The sequence below is a fragment of the Falco peregrinus genome, chromosome 9 (genome assembly GCF_023634155.1).
Source record: "Falco peregrinus isolate bFalPer1 chromosome 9, bFalPer1.pri, whole genome shotgun sequence".
Classification (NCBI taxonomy): Eukaryota; Metazoa; Chordata; class Aves; order Falconiformes; family Falconidae; genus Falco; species Falco peregrinus.
The window spans coordinates 9,116,059-9,129,454 of record NC_073729.1 but is presented as its reverse complement, the minus strand read 5'-3'; the positions used below and the strand labels follow the sequence as shown (position 1 = coordinate 9,129,454).

Here is a 13,396-nt window from a genome sequence, read left to right as displayed (position 1 = left end):
AGGTAAAAAATAATGACGAAAGCACGTAGTGATGGCTGGCTGGGCGGTGAGGGGGCGGAGTGCCCGGTGAGCAGCCAGGTCAGACTGCCTGCTAGCTATCGCTGCAGCTGCCCTCCAAAAGCAAGCCCTTTCGCTTTGGTTAGTAAAAAGAAAGCGGGAAGCGTTTCGGCTTGCTACAAGTGTGATTTGCCAAGCGAGCAACATTGCTCCCTGGGAGCTGCTGCTGTCCCAGGAAGGTTTGCAACAGGGCAGTGTCGGCCTATGAGGCCTCTGTGTGTATGAAGTGGCCACCGCCGCCCCGAGGTGCCCACCGGGCTCGGGAAGCCACTGTGGCAACCCGTGAATTGGAGCCCCTCTGTGGCTTTGCTAACCTTGCTCGCACTGAGGTGATGGTAGGAAGGATGAAATAAGCACAGAAACTTTCTTTAAGTGCAGTGTGGCCAAGAGTAACAAGTAGGCCTTGGTTTTTTCCAAGTCCTTCGTTCTTGTTTGCCTGTAATCTGTTGGGCAAACAAGGAAAGTAATCGTCTCCTGGTTTACATTTCATTATCGTCTTCCAGTTATTTAACCAGAGCAGCAGCCAGCTCCTGTAATAAACAAGCCCTCCACAGGCTGCTTGTTCATTAAAACACATTGAAGGCCCCAGTTCAATGTTCAAATGCAACTTAACTTTAAGTTATGTCTCTTGTACTCAAAGGAAAATTAGGCGGTTGCTGGGGTGCTTGAGGTCTGGGGGACTGAATGGGACGTAAATGGGGGAGAAAAATAATATGTGATAAAAGCAATGTTAGCATGTTGGAGATGTTTGTTTGATGTGCTGGAGAAGCAGCCAGAACAGACTGCTTCCTGCTTAATTGGGAGTTGAGCATCTTTGAGCATCTTTCCTTGTTATTGTTGGTCTCCTGGAGAGACGGATGGGTCTGCTGTCTGGCTGTGCTTGTGAAATACACTTGAAAAGGCCCTCCTATGTCGTTTTCATAATGAGGAAAGAAAATTGTGTTCATTTTGTATTTCTGCTAGGTTCTTGTAGCAGTAGCTTGTTGCTCAGGAGGTAAATTATTCCTTGTGTGTTGAAATTTAAACACCCACCATTTTTTGATGTTCGGTGACACAGTACTCCTTCTGCAGCTGAGTAAATACATCTGTCCCAAGAAGGCTGACAGCTGAAATAGCTTTTGCTTTGAAACACACGTTCACATCAGAATCCAGATGAGAGTTACCCTTATTTCCTGATTTCCTCTTTTGAAATATAATGGAGATTTGTGAAACGCTGGACGTTTACGCCAGATTTCCTTGTTGTGTGGGATAACAGATCAGAATATCTCAAGATAATATATATTTTTTTGTTGATGAGGTGGTGACAGCCGAGAATAGTTTATCCTGAGTATTCAGCTCTGGGTTCAGAGAAGTATCCTGGTGCAGGAAAGCCTGTGAACATTTGCCTGACGCTGAGCACCATTCTAGTTCCATTTCAGTCAATGGAAAGAAAGTAAGCATGTGATTAACGTTCAAGAGATGTGTGGAATTTGTATTTCCAGTTGCAGAATACATGTGTTTATTCTCTATTTTCCTTCTGTTCTTGTTATTTGGTTACTATATAGCGAAGTGGCTTGTTTTATAAATGCTTACATGCCACTTCAGGGTTTAGGTGCGGACTTAGTCTTTTGCAATACTCATGGCTCTGCTAAGAGGTAGCATGCTGCCTCTTTTGATGTTTTTTATGTCAAATGTCTTGTGCGGGTTTCTCATCTGTTGAGCTGGCAGAAGCGCATGGACAGGTGTGCCAGGGAGCTGACCCAATCCATGCTGTTGGTGGCCTGCGTGGGGTCTGTGCAGCGCAGAGGCCACCTTCACTCCCGGCGTGGGCAGGGACCCTGGCTGGGGCGTGCTCCGGCGGGGCACCTCGCCCCCTGCTCCCCAAGGAGCAGAGTCTTACCAACTGCTGCCTGTAGCTGGTCCCTGCAGGCTGGCTTCGAACCGAGATCCCCGGAGCGGAGCGCAGACCGTGCCGCAGCCCCCGGTACCCGAGCTCCCCGGGCAGGCCCCGCGCCCCGCCGCCCCGGGGCTCGCCCGTCCCCGGGCCCTGATTGAAACCATCTGCCCGGCGCAGGAAGCACGCCGCTCGCTCGCCGCCTTCCTTCCTTTCTTCCTTCCCAGCAAGCGACTCCGCGCCGAGGAGCCCAGCACTCGTAGTTTTTTAAATAAAAAAGAAGCGGTATCGCCCCTCTAGGGCAGAGGGAGGAGGAGGGTTGTCGGACGCGGGGAGCTTAGTTCTCCCCTCCTCCTCCTCTGCCCATCGCATCTCCCCGCGGACCGGCCGGTCCTGCCCGGACCTGGCGGGCTGCCCCGCTCCCTCCCGCCCGGCCAGCACCCGGGTTTGGGGCTGTGGCGGGGAGGAGGGGGGGGGCGGCGCCCACCCCTCCGCGGGGCCGGGGCCGGGGCCGAGCGCTGCCGGCGGGAGCGGGGGCTCGGCCACCCGGTGCAGCCCGGCCGCGGCGGGGCTGCAGCCCGGGCCGGTCTGCGCTGGGGGAGCAGGTTTCTTTGTTGGCTGCCGGGTGACTGGTTCCCATTAATCTCCCGCACTGGCCGTGGCCGTCTCCACTTCCTGCCTTTGCATACTTCTGTCTCCCTCGATCTCAGTCCCTTCCCTCCCCCTTCCCTCCCCCCTTTCTTTCTCTCCCTCTTCCCAGCTTCTCCAAAAAAGCTACAGCCGCCCGGGCTGCGGGACGGGGGCTGCAGGCGTCCGGCGGCGGAGCGCATCCCTGCGCGCCTCGGTAAGGGCCGGGGAGCCACGCTGCCGGGTTGGTGGTCGCCTCTGGGGACCTGGGCAGGGGAGCGGGGCTGGGGGGAGAAACGATTGACGGTGCTCCGGCTCGCCCGAGAGCCGCCCGCCACCCGGGAGCGGGCCGGGCTGGGGATGCGCGGCGGCGGCAGCACAGCGGAACCCCCGCGGTAGCGGAGCCGCCGGTGCGGGCCGGCCCCACGATCCTTAACGGGGGTCCTTGCGGCCGGGCGGAGCGGGGGCGCGGTGCGCCCCGTGCCACCGCCGTGCCTCTCGGGACGTTTCTTCTGGCGTGTGTGGCGAGGGCAGAGGCGGCCCGGAGGGACAGAGCCCACGAGACCGCCTCGGCGGGACCGGGTGAACCGTAACCGGGCTGGGGAGCCAGCCCGCCCAGCGTGGGGCTCGGATCCGGAGAGAGGGGGAGCCGGGGCACTTTCCCTTCCAGTGCCCACTCGCATCGCTTATCCAGCCGGCTGTAGTGTTTGCATGCATGTTGAAAAGAGCGGAGAAGCCACCTGGACTCTGGCGGAAGACTTTAGGATCCCAAGACAGATTTAGCTGAAGAGCTAAGGGAGCTGCTTCGGCAGTTCACTTGGTGGGAAAAATCAGATGTACTGCTTTTGGCTTGGGACCAAGCGTTTGCTTTACTAAGGAGCAGTGGGTCACTGCAATCAAAGAGTAGCAGCTACATATGAGAAAGCTTTCTTATGTTTACTTCAGTTTTATCACTCAAATGTACTTTGAATTTTAGTAGTCAAGCTAAATGAAGCCGGATGCATACTATTATTGCAAGGAGTATGTCAGTAGTAGTGTTTCCTACACCCATGTTTTACTGTTGCATCAACTTTGGGAAATAGGTTTTCTTTAATATTTATTCCGAGTAGTAAGTCTTTAGCTTCAGCCAGATACTGAATAATGCAGTTAAAACCACCTGGAGTGATCAAAACTTGTGGAAGACAAAGGATGAAACTGTTAGTTGTATTTTGATTTGTGATGATGCAGATTAGGATGAATTAAAGTGAGGTTGATTTGCCTTTAAGACTTAATAAAGTTTTGTTTATACATGATTAATATACAGTCAGTAGATGAAAATATTCCGCATAGTGGAAGGGTAAGTTAACAGAGCAAAGGTAGGAGTATCTTGCATATAAGGTGAGATTTGAGAAAATCATGTATGTTTTAGGAATGTTAAATTTAACTTTCATTTTGATGATCAGGTTTTGCAGGTGTCATAGTGGAAATCTGTTACCAGGTTGATGGGTGAGAGTAAGATTCGTGCCTTTGACAATTCATTTCCCTCTTGCTTTAAAATCAGTTATTTAAAGGAAAACTGCAACACATTTAAGCAATTATGTTACTTTATCAAGTTAACTAAGAATATAGTCAGCACCTTTTGAAGCTAGCTACAGTCTACACGGTGTTAGCAACTAGGCTGACAGAGAACTGCCATCTTGCTTCTGGAGTGGAACCAGTTTCCTCTAAGAATATGGAGGAGTGATGAGCAGGGCTCCTTGGGAAGGGGTGATAGGGTGGGTGGTGCTGGGTCTCACTGGGACACAGAGAATGTCCTGTTCCTAAAAGAACATAGTATCTGTTTTCCTCTCATTTCCTCTCAGAAATAGGACAGTCCTGCCTGGCCTGGCTTTCTTCTGCTCCCTTCAGGGTGCTAAACTCCCCCAGCCAGCTTACTCAGTGTAGTCACTGCCCTTCCTGGCGCTGGGGAGGAAAGGCGCCTTATGTCCTCTCCTACCCCTACAGCACTTTTGTGATGTGGCTGCCAGAATTTGCTCCAAGGAGCTCAGGACCAAGCATTGCCATTTCCCTTCAAGCAAGTGACTTTTAACATATACTGTAGCTCTTGAAGGAGCATGTGACCCCTTATTATTGGTGACCCTGTAAACCATTGTGTAATCTGTTGACTGTAACGTACCATGCCAATTTATTCTTGGTTGGGAAGTCTTGCCAAAGACTTGATGGAATAGCATGATTTTATCCACTTTATTGTTTTCATTGTGTTTCATAAACATCTAAGACCCTCTGGGAAGAATCACTGGGGCGGCTGGGCCTCCTTTTTTTAATTGCTGGTTAAATAAATGTTGCCAGTTTAAAAAAAAATAGTGGTATGCAGGATCTTGGAATGCCTGGAACTGCTAAGCACTCATGTTTAGGAAGCAGGACTATTTTTAGTGTAGGGGCATTTAAAGAAATGATACTATCCCCTTGTGAAGAGGTCACTGTGAAGTGAGCTGAAGAGCCTGCTTTTAACTGGAGAGCAAAACCAAGTTTCCCACAGCTGAGTAAAGCTAAAGAACCAGATTTGTACTTTTCCCACTTAATTGAAGAGGGAGAGGATGGACTTTTTGTTAGTTTACAGTAGTGGGAGTGAGGAGGCCCAAATTCTTACCATACAAAAAAACCCCCGCAAACGTTAACCCCAAATCCTGGTCTTGGTGAGACACTTGCCTTTCTGTTTCCCTCCAGTGAGTGTTTGTGATGGAGATGTAGGACTAAAAGGCATTTAATGCTTCCTGAGAAGAGCTGGGAACTGGCAACTGAGAATACAGTGAATCTCTTGGGATCTGTTTTTGTGGGAGGTCAAAACTCTCTTGTATGGATCCCTGGCTGCCATTCTTATGTATAGGTAAAAGAAGTGGGGTAAAACTTAAACAAAAAAAAACCAACCCAACACCAACCAACCAAAACAGGCAGCATGGATGTTGAGAACTCAAGGTGATCTGGGATCCTAAATGAATTCTGAATATGAATATGGGACTGAGATTCCAAAATAAATTAAATTATAGAATCATTTAGGTTGGAAAAGACCTTTGGGATCATAAAGTCCAACTGTTAATTACTTTGGATCCAGAGAAGACTTTTGTTACCTCATCTGCCTGGAAAATAGAACAACTTGCTTTGATGGTTTAAGAGAATGTGGTTTAGGTCGAAGTTACCACTGTGTGCTAGACCCATTGTGTCATCTATGGGGTCCTGAGTAATCCAGATACAGCTACTTGTGCCTCCTCTCCCACGGCTAATGTAACCCAGTCTCTTGCAGGGCAGAGGACCAACATCTGGATTGATTAGACTTCCAAAATGTGCCAAATGATAGCTGAATCAAGCTGAAGTTTGGTCCAAACTTCAGTGATGTTTTGTTTAACGTAAGTTCAGTTTAAATTACGAATTGGATTTTATTTTTTTTTCTCCCAGTGCTGAGTGTCATGTGTGCTAGTTTTGTCTCTATGCTGTAAAGTGTGTGCAACTTTGCTTTTCAGATTTTTTGGTCTGCTGTTGGGATTTAGTTGGCAGTGCAGATTGAGGCAAGTTTGGGGAACTGAATCCAAATATTTACATTTTCAATTTGGCCTAGTCCTTGTGCTTGTAAACACTCATAGTCACATTGAACTTTGGTGAGGTTATAAGTGGCTTTGCCAAACCTTGGAGAGTCACACCCTACAAGACCTGAAATTCCCTCTTAGAAAGAGTTTTGGCTATGTTTTTTTGGGTGTATGTACATCAGCTGAGGGTTAGTACTCATCACTCTTACACCTAATCCAAGTGCAAAATCCTTTCTTGTATCTTGCTTCTTTTTCATTAAGAAATGCCTTATGCTGGTAAGATGTGTCGAGTTAAATGTCATGGAAGAGAAGTCTTGCCACCCTGTGAGATGCTGTGCAGCCTCTGGAAATCCTGATCCTCCTGTGCTGCTCTAGAGCTCTGCCCAGGTAGAGAGGGGCTGTGGTGAAGATCCTCCTCCTTCCATAGGTGCCATTTTCATGGTCCTTGCTCTTTGGATATGCAGAAATCAAGTTTGAAGACTGATTTGAACAATGGGGATGCTTGCTCATGGACTTACAGATTTAAGTCCTCTTTTCATTTGTATAGGCTTTGAACAGCTGTCACATTTTATTAGAAACTTTTTATTCCCTAGGGACTAAGCCTGAAAGATTGATTCTGCATTAGCCATTGGACTCTCTGAAGTCCACATCACTACAAACTGTAGGGACAAGGATCACCTAGTACATTAACACTTCATGGCCAAACTATAGATAGGGGTGATTGAGTTGCAGTGGGTTACAGTAGGAGTTCCTACTCATCAGTTGAGGTCTGTAATTTTGTATTATTAGCCAGCCTAGTTCAGAAGTAGTTTGGAAGAAGACTGGATTAGCTTAATCCACAGTGAACATTGTTTAGAGTAACCTAACTTGTCCTCTCTGTGGAGCATATACCAAGATAGTTAGAACTGTCCAGGTAAATCAATACTATAATTCATACAGCCAGTGCTTTTGTTACATTTTGGTATAAGCTTTTTTTTTTTTTTTTCCCCAGGTTGGGGGATATAGGACAAGAGTAGGTGTTCATCTCTAATGTGACCTTTCATTATTCTTTGAAGATGTTTGTTTGAACTGTATCTGTATGCTGAAAACCTGTGAGCTGCTGCAGTGTAGCTGAGACTTCAATGAATTTGTGCGAATGGAGAAGTCCTTAAGGACACAGTGAAAGCACAGTGAGTTTCTGTCAAAAATGCACCCTGTGTGTGTTCACACACAGAGGAATGGGAAGTTATTTCAGGTTAAGTATATCTGTCTCCTAATTTCTCTTTAAAATGAAGATGTAAAAATGCTTGATGTGTGAACATTAGTGTTAGCACTGGTGCCAACACAGGAAACCAGGTCTTTGAGTTGAAGCATTTAACATTATTCCCAAACTCCCACATTATTAAAAACAGTCATTGTGTGAAGTTTTAGAACTATTATTCATTTCATCATTTTGATGGGGTCGTCACACTGAATTTTTGCATTTTTTCCTCTTAAGAAAAAGATCAGTTGTCTTCATGGGACATCTAGTCACAATCACAGGGGACAAATGCTAACTGTAGCATTGTGCAAAGCACCCTGCTCTGCCTGCTATTCCAAGTATTAGGGCAGAAAGCAAAGTACTTCAGGAGAGCTACCCTGGAAGATCTTGCAACCCTTCTTCAGTGAGGAGCAGATGTTCCAAATGTGGATTCTGTTACTTCTGAGAAGTCCTTCAAGCTGGGAGACAGATCTGTCTCTTGACATTTTTGCTTTCAACGTTGTTACTTCTTTGAGGGAGGGCAAGTAGTTTTTGCAAGAGGGAGCAGAATGAATGAGGAGCTCTAATGATTTTGATCCTTTGTCCTGGTGGAAACTCTTATCGCTCACAGTCACTGGAAAGGGCCTGAAGTCATGTTTCTTTCTGTGTGGGTACAGTACGCTAAAGCAAAATTGGGCGTATTGACTCGCAGTGTGTGAAAGTGCCTCTTATGTGTGCTACAGGATTGTAATGATTGCAGTTTCCAATTTGCCTCTTCATCCCAGCTCTAAGCTCACAAGATCCTGTTAGCCAGTGTTGTTCAGAGAAGCTTTATTAACTGGGAACACTGTTTTGAAGATATGGCAGATCAGCAAAGTGCAAAAGCTTACCATATCTCCTGTATGATGGCAGGCTCTGATGATTTCCACTGTTAGGTTGCATATTGGGCAGCAGTTCCATACCACAGCTTGCATTTCACTACCTGCTATATCCCTGGTATATTGTTAACTTTAGTCTTTGAGCAGAACATCCCCCATGCCACTCAAACTGTGTAAGAAATGGTTGACTTGAGAAGTGAGATTGGAGTAGCAAAGGATAGGAAGGGATCAGAAAGAAAAGGCTTATAATAATCTGAACATACCTATAGGCCTTTTGTGAATATTACTTAACAAACTCCAAAATTGTTAAAAAGGCTTTCAGTACTCGTCAATACAATCCATGCACCTTTAGGTTTGTATGCATGTTTTTCTGTTAGTGTTTTATGGATGTACCCATCACAATTTCTCATGTGGAAATCTGTAAATACCCTGAATTCTTTAATTGTAATGCAAGGAAAACCAAGGACAAGCACTAGGAGCTCATGCTGTTTCCTTGGCACCTGTCTTGTCTGAAAGCCCATGTGACACTGATGGGTACTCCTGGACTTTAATAGCACAACCTTGATTGTCTTTTTTGGCATTAACAGACCTCAGGATATCTTCTAAGCCTCCCTCCCCACTTTCATAGGTGTTGTGCTTCAGCTCTTCCCTCCCCAGTGCCTTGGTGCTGAGGGGTTTCCTGCTGGTTGGCTCAGTGCTTTATTATCCTCTGAACCAACACCTTGAGCAGGACCTTCTGAGGCCATTGTTGCAGAGCAGCCAGCAGAGGAACTGGTCTTTCTCTCCAGAGATGTCCTCAGGCCTGGGAAGCAAAGGGAGATGTTGCTGGGTAGCAGAGCTACCTTCTCACCTAGGCAAGGTGAGCTGGGTATAATCTTCGTTGGCCTGCCCTGCTTTTCCTGTGGCTATATGACTTGGACAACACAGGTAACTGGAAAAATAAATTCAAGAGAGGCTGTTTTACATGTGAGTAAAGCTTCATCTGTGCTTTGGGGAAACTCACCTGTTGACTCCCAGAAAAACATTTGTCATTCTTTCCTTTTTGGCTTTTCTTTGTGTGCTTCTGTTCTTTCTCCTTTTAGCCCTTGAGCCTCCCTCTCAAAGCACTCCAAACCCAGCAGCTGGGCTTTAATGAACAGTGTGTGTCATACCCTCTAGTTGCATTGCTGCAGTGTCCAGGCTATATAGGGATGTGAGACCTAGATTTTGTGGGTACCACTTGAACTGTAGCTTGGGGTTTAGTAAGCTCTAGAAGGGGGATAAATGGTGGCAGAGAGATTCTTAATTTGCCTGTGAGCATTGAGGCTTCTTGTCTGTCATAGACAGTCCCTAATAGCAGCTATTTGAGCTGCAAGAAGTCAGCTGGTGACATTCCTCTGCTTGGCCTTTTTTTCTGATGTTCAGATTTGTTATTTAGTGGAACACTGAGAGGTGTCAGATGGTGCTTTGCACTCTAAAACCAGTTTAATACAAGATTTGGTTGTGTTCTCTTGATACAAGACAGTTCTCTCTGAGTTGAAGAAACTAGCAGAGAAGTTGAATGCGCAGCTAAGATGACTTCTCCCAAATGAAACTGTAAAAGAACCATGAAGCTTTCAGTGGCAAGCACATGCTTCAGAGAGAATTACAGCAGAGGGTAAAAAGTTATGAGAAAAATCCACTGTTTATCCATCCACCTCCATAAGTATATGCCTCCAGGATATATGGCTGAAGAGAAATTATGTACTTATCTTTTCAGCTGGGTGGATTGTTGTGAACCGTGATATTTCTGGCAACCAAAAAACTGAAGAGGTTGATACCTAACATAGCACAGCCTATAGGAAAGATGAGAGAATTTACTTTCTGCCCTGGGTGAAACCAACTTTTCTTCTGAAGATTAATGGTTCAACCCATTATTATTATTGTTTTTAGTGGAGAGCATAATTATGCACGGTGAGTGTGAGATAAACACGACTGTAATTTCTGGCATACTAGTGTCAACCCAGAACTGCTGTGGATAGACTGATGTGACAGAGGAAATAATCAGGCCTATTCTTAAGTTCAGAGAGACAGTAGATCTTTTTGCCTTGTAGAAGTGTATCCAAGATAATGGGCTGAAGGTATGCTCCAGAAGCAGAATAATTAAGTTCAGTGGCATATTCACGTGAGAAATTAAAATAGGTAATGAATTTTGAAGGACATGCATATTGATGACCCCATGGATAACCCAGCAGGAATCCAGCCCTGGATAGCTTAGCTCTTTGTCTTGGACCAAAACTTCCTTTTCCCTTTCCCTATACTTGCAACAGAACAGGTTGGCAACCACATCTGCTTGAAAAACATGTACTCAGAAGGTTAGCTGGGGTGGAGACCACACAAAGCAGCATGACTTGGACCAGGTGAATTATACCAGTATATAGGTGGTGTCTACTCAACTCTTCCTCACCTGGCACTTCTGACTGTGATTTTCCAAATTGTTTCTGAGTTCATCACCACACCCCACCCACCCACCCCCCAAGTTACACAGATAGTAAAAGGCAAGTACCTGTCAGCTGTCTTGAGAGGTTTTTTTGTGGATGCTTAGCATGTCTGTGAGAAACTTTTTGATCCAAGACTCATTGACATAAATGAGACAGATCAATATGTTTCCCCCCCCCAGTACATGACAAAGGGACATACCTCCATAACTTGCATCCATAACATCCATAACTGGATGCAGGAATCCTATACCTGGGGCTAACAGAGTTATGTTATTTTCATCTCTAGGATTTATGATGTTGATTTTAAAAATCTGAATGATGAGGGCTTCTGAATCAAATTAGGATTAATAGTTTCTGGAGCAGGGCAAATGACAAAAGACAACCAGGAGCTGAATTCAGACAGTGGCAGAAAGACGGTGAGATACTGTAGCAGCATAGCATCATTAATTTTAAATCTGAAAGCACTCAACAAAATATGAATGAAAGACTGCATGTAACTTTGGTAGATGAGGGAAGCATCAGTACAGATGAGAAGGTTCAGGAAGGTAATCCTGGGAACAGATAAAACATTTTCTTTCCATTTTCAGTTTAGTTTAATAGGAAAATAAGAGATATGTTGTGAGGCAAAGTATTTTCTTTCATCTTGAACTGTAAATAAATACCTAGAGTAGTTCTTTTGAGACAACAATACTGCTGCTGCCTTTGAGTGCTTCAAAAGGCGCCTTTTTTTTTCCAACTAGAAGGTGATTTCAAATAAAGTTACTTAATTTAAAAATTTGTATGATTATCTGGTGGGACTAGCAGGATAGTTTAGGCTTTTAATACCATGTTTCTTAACTACTTAATCTCAAATATTTATTAACAGACTAATGTATAGAGATATGTTAATCCTTTTATTTTTTCCTTGTTAAGCGTGAGTTTTTCTGTATCTACTTATGTTTGATTTTTGAGACTTAGTCATAACCAGTATTTCTGGTTACAAGGTGCCAGTTATTTTTGTATATTGTATGTACCATTCCTACACTGCTACCACCACCTCCATTAGAAACCCATGCCAAGAGGCAAAGATACACTCTTGTGCATCAATGTGTAGCCTAGGTTTATATTTTGTGTGTATTTATTGTAACTATTAAAAAGGTAGTACTTTATTGATATTGTTTAACAAATGTTCCAAGCAGCATTTTCTGTATGCTGATTAAACCCTTTTTATTGATGCAAACAGAGGTTAGCTTTAATACACAAGTTGGCACAGCAGATGTTTCAGTTATCCCTAAACTTCATTTTGACCAGAGAGTGGAGGAGGCAAAGACCCTTTCTGCCTTCACAATTTCCTATCTTTATAGGTTCTCAGTCCTCTACAAAGTCTTAACCAGACTAGATTCAAATAGAATAAAAAAATGCTCTGGCTTTTTGTACAACCCTGCTGAGATTTTCTAAGTCACAGTTAAGTACTCATTTTCCATTAAAGTCAGTTTGAACCAGATACAAAAATCCTTAGTGTGGCTTTGGCCTAATTGTTTAACAATGAAACATCCACATGTTCTTCTTAGAGGGAACTCAGGATCTTCACATTAGGAATGTGATTAAGTATTGCAAGCCAAAGTCAGCAACTTACTGTTTCAGTGTTTTCCTTGTATTTAAGATACTTACACGCCTGTATATATCTCTCTACTGAAACAGAAATGAGCCTCTTTCTTAAAACAAATTTACCCCAAAATATCTGCTTTACTTTTGTTTTCAGGCTCTGAAGAAAGCAGCTTTGCTCTGTAAAGTCAGTGTTTTTGTTCTCCTATACCTTTGATTTTTATCCAGTCTGGGGATAATTGCCCATAAAGAAGAGCATTTTTGTCTTTCTCCAAAAGAGAATTATTTCTTTTTGAGAAGCAACTACTATTAAGTACAATGTCTATAGAAAGACATAAACCCAGGTAGAGTTACTGGCTTGCAAATCTCTTGTCCAGTTCCCTGCTTTGTTGTTTACTTGCTCAGAGGTCCTCTAAGGCATTCTATTACCTGCAACCTCAGTTTCTCTGTGCATCTGTAAAGGGATAACTGATATCTCTCCGTGTATTCCTTGAGATCTGTACATTAAAGAAGCAAAAGTTACTACATGTTTGTATTAAGCTATTCGTTACGACACATACCTTTGTGGTTTCTTGCATCTCTTTTCTAACCTGGAAAAGATGTGATGGGCTGAAATTGCATTCTGAAGGGTGGTGGCAGTTGTACTGTAAAGTTTCAGTGAGCATAAGATTGAGCCTGAAAAGTGCATGTGACTTGGGGAGCTCTGAACTTAGGAAAGCAGTACCTTGTGCTTTCTCTGCACTGACACCTCTAGCTAAGCAAAGAGAAAGTGTTGACACTGGAAGGAGCTGCAGCTATGCTCCTCTGCCAAATATGAGGTGAAGCCCTGAAGGAAAGGAATAGCAGTGATATGTGACCCGGCAAAGAGTATTCAAGACTACTCCCTCGAAGTAGCTGGACTGTCCAAGGCACCTGAAAATTCACTAACTGCCAGCTGGGCACTTTTGTTAGAGGCTTAAAGCATATAGGTTTTACAGGCCTGTTAAAGCAGGACTGTGCAAGGCATTGCTATGTTATTTTTTGTAATGCAGCAGAAGTTCTGACTCTCCTTTTTCTCATCACATTTCCCATTATCTAGTAATTGTAGCATCTATGAGGTTATGCTTTCGTTTACACAAAATAATACAAATATGTTTACA

The 13,396-nt window shown here is 44.5% G+C and overlaps 1 protein-coding gene across 6 annotated transcripts in view; it reads left to right on the top strand.

Annotated features, from left to right (window-relative positions):
• Positions 1–2,353: 2,353 nt before the first annotated feature.
• DENND2B (DENN domain containing 2B) overlaps positions 2,354–13,396 on the top strand; it is a 178,849-nt gene continuing 167,806 nt past the window's right edge. Inside the window, exons 1-2 of one of the 6 annotated variants that reach the window (XM_055813738.1) lie at positions 2,354–2,774; positions 7,109–7,286. The gene's annotated coding sequence lies outside the window, so the exon portion shown is untranslated. Of the gene's footprint in view, positions 2,775–7,108; positions 7,352–13,396 lie in introns of all 6 variants that reach the window. The other 5 variants (XM_055813737.1, XM_027778348.2, XM_055813736.1 and 2 more) reach the window with 5 other exon arrangements.